Raw genomic sequence first — 14,584 nt, forward strand, 5'->3', positions numbered from 1 at the left:
TGTATCCTCTTATGTTTCTGTGTATCCTCTCATGTTCCTGTGTATCCTCTTATGTTCCTGTGTATCCTCTCATGTTCCTGTGTATCTTCTCGTGTTCCCGTGTATCCTCTCGTGTTCCTGTGTATCCTCTCGTGTTCCTGTGTGTCCTCTGGTGTTCCTGTGTATCCTCTTGTGTTCCTGTGTATCCTCTTATGTTCCTGTGTATCCTCTGGTGTTCCTGTGTATCCTCTCGTGTTCCTGTGTATCCTCTCGTGTTCCTGTGTATCCTCTCGTGTTCCTGTGTATCCTCTTATGTTCCTGTGTATCCTCTCATTTTCCTGTGTATCTTCTCGTGTTCCCGTGTATCCTCTCGTGTTCCTGTGTATCCTCTTGTGTTCCTGTGTGTCCTCTTGTGTTCCTGTGTATCCTCTCATGTTCCTGTGTATCCTCTTATGTTCCTGTGTATCCTCTCGTGTTCCTGTGTATCCTCTCGTGTTCCTGTGTATCCTCTCGTGTTCCTGTGTATCTTCTTATGTTCCTGTGTATCCTCTCGTGTTCCTGTGTATCCTCTCGTGTTCCTGTGTATCCTCTCGTGTTCCTGTGTATCCTCTCGTGTTCCTGTGTATCCTCTCGTGTTCCTGTGTATCCTCTCGTGTTCCTGTGTATCCTCTCGTGTTCCTGTGTATCCTCTCGTGTTCCTGTGTATCCTCTCGTGTTCCTGTGTATCCTCTCGTGTTCCTGTGTATCCTCTCGTGTTCCTGTGTATCTTCTTATGTTCCTGTGTATCCTTTCGTGTTCCTGTGTATCTTCTCGTGTTCCTGTGTATCCTCTTGTGTTCCTGTGTATCCTCTCGTGTTCCCGTGTATCCTCTCGTGTTCCTGTGTATCCTCTCGTGTTCCTGTGTGTCCTCTGGTGTTCCTGTGTATCCTCTTGTGTTCCTGTGTATCCTCTTATGTTCCTGTGTATCCTCTTATGTTCCTGTGTATCCTCTGGTGTTCCTGTGTATCCTCTCGTGTTCCTGTGTATCCTCTCGTGTTCCTGTGTATCCTCTCGTGTTCCTGTGTATCCTCTTATGTTCCTGTGTATCCTCTCATTTTCCTGTGTATCTTCTCGTGTTCCCGTGTATCCTCTCGTGTTCCTGTGTATCCTCTTGTGTTCCTGTGTGTCCTCTTGTGTTCCTGTGTATCCTCTCATGTTCCTGTGTATCCTCTTATGTTCCTGTGTATCCTCTCGTGTTCCTGTGTATCCTCTCGTGTTCCTGTGTATTCTCTCGTGTTCCTGTGTATCTTCTTATGTTCCTGTGTATCCTCTCGTGTTCCTGTGTATCCTCTCGTGTTCCTGTGTATCCTCTCGTGTTCCTGTGTATCCTCTCGTGTTCCTGTGTATCCTCTCGTGTTCCTGTGTATCCTCTCGTGTTCCTGTGTATCCTCTCGTGTTCCTGTGTATCCTCTCGTGTTCCTGTGTATCCTCTCGTGTTCCTGTGTATCCTCTCGTGTTCCTGTGTATCTTCTTATGTTCCTGTGTATCCTTTCGTGTTCCTGTGTATCTTCTCGTGTTCCTGTGTATCCTCTTGTGTTCCTGTGTATCCTCTCGTGTTCCTGTGTATCCTCTCGTGTTCCTGTGTATCCTCTCGTGTTCCTGTGTATCCTCTCATGTTCCTGTGTATCTTCTCGTGTTCCTGTGTATCCCCTCGTGTTCCTGTGTATCCTCTCGTGTTCCTGTGTATCCTCTTGTGTTCCTGTGTATCCTCTCATGTTCCTGTGTATCTTCTCGTGTTCCTGTGTATCCCCTCGTGTTCCTGTGTATCCTCTTATGTTCCTGTGTATCCTCTCATGTTCCTGTGTATCCTCTTATGTTCCTGTGTATCCTCTCGCGTTCCTGTGTATCCTCTTGTGTTCCTGTGTATCTTCTCGTGTTCCTGTGTATCCTCTTGTGTTCCTGTGTATCCTCTCGTGTTCCTGTGTATCCTCTCGTGTTCCTGTGTATCCTCTCGTGTTCCTGTGTATCCTCTCGTGTTCCTGTGTATCCTCTCGTGTTCCTGTGTATCCTCTCGTGTTCCTGTGTATCCTCTCGTGTTCCTGTGTATCCTCCTATGTTCCTGTGTATCCTCTCATGTTCCTGTGTATCCTCTTATGTTCCTGTGTATCCTCTCGTGTTCCTGTGTATCCTCTTGTGTTCCTGTGTATCTTCTCGTGTTCCTGTGTATCCTCTCGTGTTCCTGTGTATCCTCTTGTGTTCCTGTGTATCCTCTCGTGTTCCTGTGTATCTTCTCGTGTTCCTGTGTATCCTCTTGTGTTCCTGTGTATCCTCTCGTGTTCCTGTGTATCCTCTCGTGTTCCTGTGTATCCTCTCGTGTTCCTGTGTATCCTCTCGTGTTCCTGTGTATCCTCTCGTGTTCCTGTGTATCCTCTCGTGTTCCTGTGTATCCTCTCGTGTTCCTGTGTATCCTCTCGTGTTCCTGTGTATCCTCTCGTGTTCCTGTGTATCCTCTTGTGTTCCTGTGTATCCTCTCATGTTCCTGTGTATCTTCTCGTGTTTCTGTGTATCCCCTCGTGTTCCTGTGTATCCTCTCATGTTCCTGTGTATCCTCTCTTGTTCCTGTGTATCCTCTCATGTTCCTGTGTATCCTCTCATGTTCCTGTGTATCCTCTCGTATTCGTGTGTATTTCCTATTGACAGAAGGGTGGAGGTCGAGGGAGCGAATCTCTAATATCAAGAATTCCTATAATACCCCAAGGAGGTCGAGGGGACGGGGCCTTTGACAAGCCACTGGCCTCCAGTCTTCTTCGAGGCCACTAGTGTAAGTGGCTCTCGGGTAAATTGAGGCAATTCGTCTTAGATAAAAGTTCCAGTTGGACAGTTCCACCACTTACTCTCTGTCCCAGAGAGTAAGTGGTGGTCAAAGTCTGTTGCCAAAGACATGCCTGGACCTCCCTCACTGTCAGGAGCAATTAACTTGTCCCCTCTACGTAGAACGACGTCGTTTTTCGCTCGTATTAGCGTTAAATACGGCCAAAAATTGTCGTACATGGAAGCGGCTGGTGAAAGTTACGTACTGTCCCATTTTCTGTATTAGGACACGTTAATTTGACCGTTTTCTTGATTTAGGAAACAGGGTAGACTGACCTGAGAGCCTGCTCACTCCCTTTTCCATCAAAAATATATGTTTTATGATAAATTACATGTTTTAAAAGTTTGGAATGTTTTTTTGCCAGTGTGGTGGCGTTTTAAAAATAATTTTTTCCCCGTTCTGTACCCTGAAAGATATCGCAAGTTGGATGGTTCGAATGTTAATAGCCTTGTTTGACAACGTGTTCACTCGCGATAGTGTGCCAGTCGCGTCTTTGTAATTGGGACACGATATTGTTGTGCTCCATGCTACTGCGGTGTGTCCACTCACAGGATGAGTGACGCTGCCCAATAAATTAGCTCCACTGAAGAAGAATAATTATGACAATTACGAAACAAGTATATCCGCAAACATTCAGACTAGCTGTTTCTACCAGTAATTATTCCATCATTCACAGTTTTTCTCCTTTTGACTGTTTCTTGCCCTGGGATCTCTAGCCGCCTCGTTCCTGCCAGCGTTCCCAAACATCGAGAAACTGTCGTACTAAAGTGCCGTTATCCTAACCTACCAGAGGACCCAAAACAGAAAACGGGACAGAATTTCAATTTCGCCAGCCGCTACCATTGTCTAATACGACAGACTTTGGCCCTTTGGGGAAGTGTACGTACAAAATGCGACGTGCTATGAGGAGGCCGGGTTGGGTGAGGTGGGAATGGTCCGAGTGCCAGCCACCGTGACACGTGGCGCTGCCGCAGTTAACAAGGAGCGTCACTCTGCTGCTGGCACTCGGTGCCGGCACTCAGTGACTCACAGAGCAGCGAGGCGCACATGGCCCCCTCTCCCCTTACATCACCCCTCCCTTAATACCCTCACTCCCAAGGTAAACACCCCACTACCCTCATCCCACCCCACACCCCCACACCCCTCCACATTATACAACACTTAGTAAACACATCAATTGTTTTTCACACATCTTTATCCTTTTGTTGGAATATTTAATTGATATGATGGTTATTAGGGATAATTAGGGTTGAATGATTTTAGATGAGAGGTAATTGATGAGTAATGGGTGGGTGGAGGGTGGTGTGGGGGGTGGGTGAAAGGTAAGGGTGGGTAGTGGGTGGTGTGAGGGTGGGTGAAGGGTGGTGTGGGGGTGGGTGAAAGGTAAGGGTAGGTGGTGTGGGGTGGGTGAAAGGTAACGGTGATACCGTTACCGGTGGGTGATAAGTAAGGGTGGGTGGAGGGTGGACAACAGCAGCCAGGGGTGTTACCACACCAACCCACCCACTAACCATGTCCATCCTTGTTGTACTACAGTAGTCCTAGCTGACTGCTGCTGGTGGGAAGGTTTATGTTATCTCTACGTGTTCCTTGACCAGTGTGTGTCCACTGTACCGCCCATATAGACCCCTACATGACCAGGGGACCCACTTAACCATGACTTTAGTGCCTTGTAACCCAAGATTACAAGCTTCTGGAAGAGGAGGAGGAGCAGGACTGTGCTCCTCAACTTGACATATGTGTTAGTGATCACAGAACACCACTACATAAACTAAACCCTTAAAACTTGCCAATTGACTATGTATATCTTCAGTTGATTTCGGGGCTTAGCGTCCCCGCGGCCCGGTCCTCGACCAGGTCTCCTTTTTGTTACACCCCCCCCCCGAGAAGCAGCCCGTAGCAACTGTCTAACTCCCAGGTACCTATTTACTGCTTTGCGAACAGGGGCATCAGGGTGAAAGAAACTCTGCCCATTTGTTTCCGCCTCCGCCGGGGATTGATCCCGGAACTTTAAGACTACGAATCCCGAGCGCTGTCCACTCAGCCATCAGGCCCCGTGTATCCTACAAATACTTTGGACTCTTGAGTCTCTTGTACCTTAGCAGCAGTTAATGACTTGTCTCAACAATGTAAGGATAGACTCAAGGCTCTGGTAACTGTTGTAGGGTGTTAGTACTCAAGACGGTTGGGTTATAGCCAATCACAGGGGAGTAGGCCTCTGACTTCATGGTCCATGGAGCCGGCACTGGCCGCTCTCGAGGTAGACCTCAGTGTATCACGAGACCAGAGTCAGGTAGGACCTCAGCAGGCCGCATCTATATGTTGACCAGACCACACACTAGAAGGTGAAGGGACGACGTCATTCTCAAGTCGACAATCGACTTGAGAATGGTCCAGGACGGACCGAAACGTCGTCGTCCCTTCACTTTCTAGTGTGTGGTCTGGTCAACATTCTTCAGCCACGTTATTGTGACTCATCGCCTGCGCATCTATAGCTTGTTGCCTTTACCCAATAAACTACAGAAGTGAACTACTGTGTATTCTCTACAACCAAACAAGCACTGTACAGCTAAAGGCATTGAATACTGGTGGCAGCGGTGTGACCCCTCAATACGGTGTAATTATTTGATAAGCTAAAATTTTGTACTTAACATATATATATAATGCCTCTGACAATAGGGCATTGCTCCTGTGCCAGGTAAGTCCACTATGGGCTCACCATAGCACGTGCTACTTGCCCCGCTCCTGTGCCAGGTAAGTTACGGGCTCACCATAGCCCGTGCTACTTGGATCTTGTTCCGAGTAGCTGAATCTGTAACAACAACAAGCCTCTGACAGACTATTATGCACCAGCCCTGGTCTTATATTAACAAGAGCATGATAGACTCGGTGAACTGCAAAATGAAGCCTTCAGAGTTATATTTGGCAGTCACTCACGTACGAACGAACAAGACTGTATTACAGAGATTCTATTTTTAATATGTTCTTAATATATTCCTCACCCAACCACTTGGGCTGGGCGGTAGAGCCACGGTCTCGCTTCATGCAGGTCGGCGTTCAATCCCCGACCGTTCAAGTGGTTGGGCACCATTCCTCTCCCCCCCCCGTCCCATCCCAAATCCTTATCCTGCCCCCTTCCCAGTGCTATATAGTCGTAATGGCTTGGCGCTCTCCCCCTGATAGTTCCCTTCCCTTCCCTTAATATATATTGTTAGTGTGTAATATTCACATTTAGAAGACACACAATGGAAGTACAGTTACTGAGGGAGGAGTCCAAGAACAACCACTGGTATTAAGATAGTTGCAAAAACTGTGCAAGGACGCCTGACAGGTGAGTGGACAGCGCTTCGGATTCGTAGTGCCGAGGTTCCGAGTTCGATCCCCGGTGGAGGCGGAAACAAATGGACAAAAATATTTCTTTCACCCTGATGCCCCTGTTACCTGACAGTAAATAGGTACCTGGGAGTTAGACAGCTGCCACGGGCTGCTTCCTGGGGATGTGTAACAAAAAAGTCCCCGAAATCATCTCAAGATAAGGTCAAGAAGGGTGAGAAGATGTGGTACTTCTTTAAAAGGTCACACGTAATACATTCAATAACAATGTATTATTGTTGTTGAATGATACAATAATACCATTCATTTGTATCTTCAACAGCTGCGGCAACAGCTTCAACTTATTCAAGCTCAACACGCCACAATGTAGCATAGAAAACAGGAGAGGCTTCAGTACACACACATTTGTTCAGGAGAGGCTTCAGTACACACACATTTGTTCAGGAGAGGCTTCAGTACACACACATTTGTTCAGGAGAGGCTTCAGTACACACACATTTGTTCAGGAGAGGCTTCAATACACACACATTTGTTCAGGAGAGGCTTCAATACACACACATTTGATCAGGAGAGGCTTCAATACACACAGATTTGTTCAGGAGAGGCTTCAATACACACAGATTTGTTCAGGAGAGGCTTCAATACACACACATTTGTTCAGGAGAGGCTTCAGTACACACACATTTGTTCAGGAGAGGCTTCAATACACACACATTTGTTCAGGAGAGGCTTCAATACACACACATTTGTTCAGGAGAGGCTTCAATACACACATTTGTTCAGGAGATGCTTCAGTACACACACATTTGTTCAGGAGAGGCTTCAGTACACACACATTTGTTCAGGAGAGGCTTCAATACACACACATTTGTTCAGGAGAGGCTTCAATACACACACATTTGTTCAGGAGAGGCTTCAGTACACACACATTTGTTCAGGAGAGGCTTCAATACACACAGATTTGTTCAGGAGATGCTTCAATACACACACATTTGTTCAGGAGAGGCTTCAATACACACACATTTGTTCAGGAGAGGCTTCAATACACACACATTTGTTCAGGAGAGGCTTCAGTACACACAGATTTGTTCAGGAGATGCTTCAACACACACACATTTGTTCAGGAGAGGCTTCAGTACACACACATTTGTTCAGGAGAGGCTTCAGTACACACAGATTTGTTCAGGAGAGGCTTCAGTACACACACATTTGTTCAGGAGAGGCTTCAGTACACACACATTTGTTCAGGAGAGGCTTCAGTACACACACATTTGTTCAGGAGAGGCTTCAGTACACACACATTTGTTCAGGAGATGCTTCAGTACACACACATTTGTTCAGGAGAGGCTTCAGTACACACACATTTGTTCAGGAGATGCTTCAGTACACACACATTTGTTCAGGAGAGGCTTCAGTACACACACATTTGTTCAGGAGAGGCTTCAGTACACACACATTTGTTCAGGAGAGGCTTCAGTACACACACATTTGTTCAGGAGAGGCTTCAGTACACACACATTTGTTCAGGAGAGGCTTCAGTACACACACATTTGTTCAGGAGAGGCTTCAGTACACACACATTTGTTCAGGAGAGGCTTCAGTACACACACATTTGTTCAGGAGATGCTTCAGTACACACACATTTGTTCAGGAGAGGCTTCAGTACACACACATTTGTTCAGGAGAGGCTTCAGTACACACACATTTGTTCAGGAGAGGCTTCAGTACACACACATTTGTTCAGGAGAGGCTTCAGTACACACACATTTGTTCAGGAGAGGCTTCAGTACACACACATTTGTTCAGGAGAGGCTTTTTCACCCACAGGGTTATAAACACATGGAACCGCCTACCCGCCGAAGTCGTAAATGTCAGTACATTACTGCAATTCAAAATCCAGTTCGAAAAAATCCCCAGAATAAATGGGGGGACATTTCACAAGCCGTCGGCTTCCTGTCCATATCGACGGGCAGGGGAGGTGATGCCTAAATATCCCACCAAGAAACTAATCGCACCTTGCTGCTAAATTAAATACCCTTGAGCACAATATACAAAGTGAAAGCATTACTGAGACCCTATACACGGACGGGCCTGCCTAAGAGTCAGTAGTCGGCTGTTTTAGATTCAGCAACTGGGAACACAAAATTTCAAGCAGCACGGGCTATGGTGAACCCGTAGTGGACTTAGTAGCAGGGCGTCCGCCTTGAACTGTTGGCCACTCCCGCAGCACTCTAGACTACTGAAGACACTGTTGTAGACAGTTTAATTATTTCCAACTCCCTTTTCCTCATTACTGGCATTAACAAAGGTACCCGGTACAATCATGCTGTACCGTGCTTATCTCTCAAGGCAGATATTGTTATGTTCACCCCTGTTCACCCAGCAGTAAAATGGGTTCCTGGTTGCTAAACGACTTGGCGGGTCGTATTCCGGGGAAAATTAGGATTAAGGACCTGCCCGAAACACTATGTGTGCTGGTGGCTAACTTAGTCGAATCGTCTCGTGTCCGAAACGACCTAGATTGTTCTACCTCTCACTTGTTGTGATGTAACGAATATGTCATATGTCGAGAGAGAGAGAGAGAGAGAGAGAGAGAGAGAGAGAGAGAGAGAGAGAGAGAGAGAGAGAGAGAGAGAGATATGAAGAACAACATAGCGGTAGGAAGAGGGAGATGGACAGTGGATGATTGATGAAGATTAAGCCCCACAAGAGGTGGCACGGGCATGAGTAGCCCGTAAGTGGTGGATGTTTGGGATGAATGTGGTCTTTGGTCGTGAATGTGGAAAGTGGAGGAGGGAGGTGAAAGATGAGAGGGTGGAGAGTGAGGGAGAATGGAGGAGGAGTGAGGTGAAAGGGAGAGTGTAGAGGAGAGATAGAAGATGGTATGAAGGGTAGAGTTAATAAGAGAAACAGAGGGGGTAGAAGAAGTTGTTGTTATAGATTCAGCTACTCGAAACCAGTTCCAAGTAGCACGGGCTATGGTGAGCCCGTAACTTACCTGGCACAGGAGGGGGGCTGTAACGGGGGGTGGGGGAAATAGCTCTATCTTGTCCATTATTCCACCCCCCCCAGTTAACTAACGAGGCCGGGGGAAACAGCTCTCTCTTGTCCGTTATCCCGTCCCCAGTTAGCTAACTATTCTAGAGCACTCCCAGAGTTCCTAAGGCAACCTCTCTCGTTCAACACCTTGTAACCTAGGTATTTGACTACCTAGGTGCTAAGACTACAAGGCGCCGTAACTTGATCAGCTACCCGAAACTCTAGAGAGAACTCTAGAATACAGAATCATTGCCACAAACGTATAAGTGAAAACGAAAGGAAAGAAATGAATAGTGAAGTAATTAGTGAGGGTTTGGGGTGAGAGGCAGAGAGGTGGGAGGAGCGAGAAGGGTCATTAGTTGAAAGTGAGAGTTTAGAGAAGGCTGGAGGGAGAGGTGTAGATAGGTAGAAGTAAAAGAGTAGATAGTAGAAGTAGAAGAGTAGATAGTAGAAGACGAAATGCTGCCACCATCCATTCATGATCATTACCTACAAGACAAGGAATGGAACTTGCCTGTATCACAAAATTCTCAAAGGATGTTATCAAGAGATCATTATTAGTAGTTCCCATCTTTATCATGTACTCATTCTAAACCATGAAAACAGTAACCACAGAGGCTTTCTCACCTCAACTCAAAGCTCTAGGGAACAAAGTTAAACACAATTTAAATAATAAATTCATAATTATATTTCACATGAAGTATCATAATTTAGCAATTCAATTAAAATGTTAAAGAGAGTCATCATCCAAGAATTCGAGAACCCTACAACTTGACTGCCCCTGATCATCACACAACATATGTAAACACGACCAAGTCACCTTAATGTTCACTCACCGAGGACTGAGTCTAAGTTGAATAGAGAGGGGGGGGGGGGGGGTCTGTAGTTGACAGAGACTCCCGCCCTGCCGGCCGACAGCCTTCCTGGTAGGGCTGTCTTCTCTCTCTGCTGGCTCGTGTGCTGTTCTGTCTCGTTAATGCTTTCTGCTGGATAGCTCTCCGAGTTTATATTGGGGAACCTAGTAGCTAACTCCGCCCACAAGTAGATAGCCTCCGGCACTACCAAGCCACTCCTTAAACGTCGGCTTGTTTGAAGGCTACCAGCCTACAATTAAGAGCTTAGCGGAAGCAAGGTGAAATTCTCATGATCTGACCTCAGGTCACTTGAGGTCATTAACGCTTTGAGGTGTGAGATCTCAGGCAGACAACTGGCGCCTTTCCAAATCCCTGTCTGTGACTCATATTCTATATATATTTTAAATAAACTAACCCAAACACTTTTACAGTGTTACATCTCCCCTTCTCCCCGAAATAAAGTTTTTGCAACACTGCTAAAGCAAGCTAGCTGTGTGCAACAACTTTATTAACGAAAAAAAAAATACATCCTAGCTAAACAAATATACATCATCCTACTCTAAAAAATGAAATATGTAGACAGACGTCCATTGTCTCTGGCTGGGCGACGTCACTGCTTGGTCTTGTAGATAATCCTGTACCACATTTCTTCAACACAACTGCCTCCGTCGCTTCTCCGTCGTTAACGCACAACAACACTTGGTCAACCCGAAAGCCGTTACTACTTGAACTGAGCACAGGACCGTGGAATTCGGTTGTCCCAGCTGATCTGTAATTGGCCCTACGTCAGTCACCATGAGAGACGTATATTGGGGTTCTTCACAGCTATAGGGACTACAAGTTTCGAGACCTTCATATAGTTGCCAACAGTAGAAATCCCATCCTACTCTTCTTCCTCCCTGTTGCTCCAGCACGCCTCCTTCAGAGAGCTACTTCTGACAGCCACATCAAGTCCGCATGACACAGGAAGAATCACTCAACAGAGCAACATGCTTGTAGGAGGGGCGGCCAGTCAAGGCAAACGATCCTGTCTTGCAATTACGCTCCATGCAATAATGCTGACACCAGCAAGGGACACTAGGTATCGTGTCTCAGCTTGGCTTATCTTCTTCTTTCTTCTCTCTTCTTTCTTCTCTCTTCTTTCTTCTCTCTTCTTTCTTCTTTCTTCTCTCTTCCTCCTCCCATGGGTCTTTGACAAGCGACCTGGGGTCCATTGGGGGTCTGTCCGTCCTGGGGTCCATCCTGGGTAGACCGATGTTGGTGGGACAGACTGGAGTCGTTGTTGCTCCTCTTCCATCATTACTGGGTCGTCTGGGGTCGTCTGCAGAACGACCTGGGGTCCACTGGGGGTCCGTCAGTCTTGGGGTCCACTGGGGTCCGTCCGTCTTGGGGTCCACTGGGTAGACCAATGTTGACCGACCGAGAGGGCTGCATCTTGGGGTCCCCTGGGGTGGTGGTGGTGGTGGTGGCCCTGACATCCAGGTAGGGGCTGGTCGTCGTGGTGGTGAGGAACAGCCGTGAGTGTGGTATAAGGCAGCCGTCTCCCTCTTCTGTATGTGCGTCTCTCCTCTCTTCTGGCTCCCACCTGTGAAATGAACAGAAAGGCGACAATACGTGTTCCCAAGATGTTTGTGTGACCCTGTCGTTTGTATAGGGTTACACAGTCCTATCATACCGCTCTCCTCCTGGCAACAACTACACTTCAATTTTTAATAATTCAATTAACTCTGAATGATATTGACTTGGTGGAACATAAAACAGTAACAGAGTAAAGTTAGAGAAGAGAGAATAAGGTCATCACTACTTAATTTGTCACTAAACCAATCTCCACAATAAATATCAAAACTAATAGACCAAACACTAGCCTAACTTAACTATACCGTTCCTAATCTTAAGTACATAATTAAACGTTACTCCCACCCTTAACCTACAGCCACCTACGTGACCCAGAGTGTCTCCCTAGCATCTCCGCCGGTCAACAACCCCAAACTGTTGCCACCCCTGTGACCAGACTATCTAACGTCGAGCGTCCCCAACGTGAAGTCTACTGACATACTAAGGCTCCCCCTAGCATGCTGTACAAGACCAGTACACCTCGGGTTATTGCGTTCAAATGGAGTAAAACAGTCGATCGCAATAATCTGAGCAGAACCACTACTAAATTCTACTTAAGAACTACACCTGCCACTCCCGTCTGACCTGGAGACCAGCGGTGGCTGGGTGTCCCCGTGGGACATGCGAGGTCACCTGTCACACTCAGCTGACCTGCACTACCAACACCGCTAAGTTCCCAAATCGCCAAATCTTATTACTAACATTAATCACTACACACGCAAGTTCTGGTGAACATTCCCTGAACACCACAAAACTCACAAAATCACTAAACCACAACACCAGAGAATCACAATCTCCTAACCTGAAAAAAGTTCGCTAACTCGCGAATATTAAACACCTGTCAAGATCTCCCTGATAGCGCCTGAGCGGCAAAAAGACACGTGGGACTGAACAATGTTAAAAGAACACCAATACCTTAAACATTGTTCAACACCGCTGCCATCATTGTAACGGGGGGTGGGGGAAATAGCTCTATCTTGTCCATTATTCCACCCCCCAGTTAACTAACGAGGCCGGGGGAAACAGCTCTCTCTAGTCCGTTATCCCGTCCCCAGTTAGCTAACTATTCTAGAGCACTCCCAGAGTTCCTAAGGCAACCTCTCTCGTTCAACACCTTGTAACCTAGGTATTTGACTACCTAGGTGCTAAGACTACAAGGCGCCGTAACTTGATCAGCTACCCGAAACTCTAGAGAGAACTCTAGAATACAGAATCATTGCCACAAACGTATAAGTGAAAACGAAAGGAAAGAAATGAATAGTGAAGTAATTAGTGAGGGTTTGGGGTGAGAGGCAGAGAGGTGGGAGGAGCGAGAAGGGTCATTAGTTGAAAGTGAGAGTTTAGAGAAGGCTGGAGGGAGAGGTGTAGATAGGTAGAAGTAAAAGAGTAGATAGTAGAAGTAGAAGAGTAGATAGTAGAAGACGAAATGCTGCCACCATCCATTCATGATCATTACCTACAAGACAAGGAATGGAACTTGCCTGTATCACAAAATTCTCAAAGGATGTTATCAAGAGATCATTATTAGTAGTTCCCATCTTTATCATGTACTCATTCTAAACCATGAAAACAGTAACCACAGAGGCTTTCTCACCTCAACTCAAAGCTCTAGGGAACAAAGTTAAACACAATTTAAATAATAAATTCATAATTATATTTCACATGAAGTATCATAATTTAGCAATTCAATTAAAATGTTAAAGAGAGTCATCATCCAAGAATTCGAGAACCCTACAACTTGACTGCCCCTGATCATCACACAACATATGTAAACACGACCAAGTCACCTTAATGTTCACTCACCGAGGACTGAGTCTAAGTTGAATAGAGAGGGGGGGGGGGGGGTCTGTAGTTGACAGAGACTCCCGCCCTGCCGGCCGACAGCCTTCCTGGTAGGGCTGTCTTCTCTCTCTGCTGGCTCGTGTGCTGTTCTGTCTCGTTAATGCTTTCTGCTGGATAGCTCTCCGAGTTTATATTGGGGAACCTAGTAGCTAACTCCGCCCACAAGTAGATAGCCTCCGGCACTACCAAGCCACTCCTTAAACGTCGGCTTGTTTGAAGGCTACCAGCCTACAATTAAGAGCTTAGCGGAAGCAAGGTGAAATTCTCATGATCTGACCTCAGGTCACTTGAGGTCATTAACGCTTTGAGGTGTGAGATCTCAGGCAGACAACTGGCGCCTTTCCAAATCCCTGTCTGTGACTCATATTCTATATATATTTTAAATAAACTAACCCAAACACTTTTACAGTGTTACAGGGCAAGTGGCACGGACTATGGTGAGCCCGTGGTGGACTTACCTGGCACAGGACGGGGGCAAGTAGCACGGACTATGGTGAGCCCGTGGTGGACTTACCTGTCACAGGAGCGGAGGGTAGAAGAAGAAGAGTGTAATAAGTAGAGAGGGTTACAATGTGAGAATATTAGATAGAAGATAGAAAGAGGTAGATAGTAAGGTAGTGAAGAGGAAGTATTCCCACCATCCATACCAAAGTTTACCGAACAAGGAATGGCACTCATCTCTGTAATCAGTCATGATAATCAATGTTTATAGTTAAGAAAGGACCGTCTCACTACCTAAAGCTTCCTAGCATTACGTAAATAATGAAGAACTATGCCATATTTACTCACTATAATGTTGGTGCTGAATATAAAACATGAAAAAACATATTTTAACTCTGAAATAATATAATTTAAAATGATATTAGACGAAACTAACTGGCAGGTGACGCTATAGGAAGTCGACGATCCGAACCAGTTAACAAGATCTACCTTTATTGTATGATTATACAATATTTATTTATTTGTATTATAGTTGAGATAATACAATACAATACAGTACAAAGGTTAATGCAAAGTAGTTTCTGTGAAAGACGTTTGCAATTCACAATGTAAAAAATATCACCTTAGGTCT

General features: G+C 46.0%; 1 protein-coding gene across 2 annotated transcripts in view; it reads left to right on the top strand.

The window, feature by feature from the left end:
- LOC123768314 (transient receptor potential channel pyrexia) overlaps positions 1–14,584 on the top strand; it is a 34,695-nt gene that overhangs the window by 1,073 nt on the left and 19,038 nt on the right. The window lies entirely within an intron of this gene.

The sequence above is a fragment of the Procambarus clarkii genome, chromosome 86 (genome assembly GCF_040958095.1).
Source record: "Procambarus clarkii isolate CNS0578487 chromosome 86, FALCON_Pclarkii_2.0, whole genome shotgun sequence".
Lineage (NCBI taxonomy): Eukaryota > Metazoa > Arthropoda > Malacostraca > Decapoda > Cambaridae > Procambarus > Procambarus clarkii.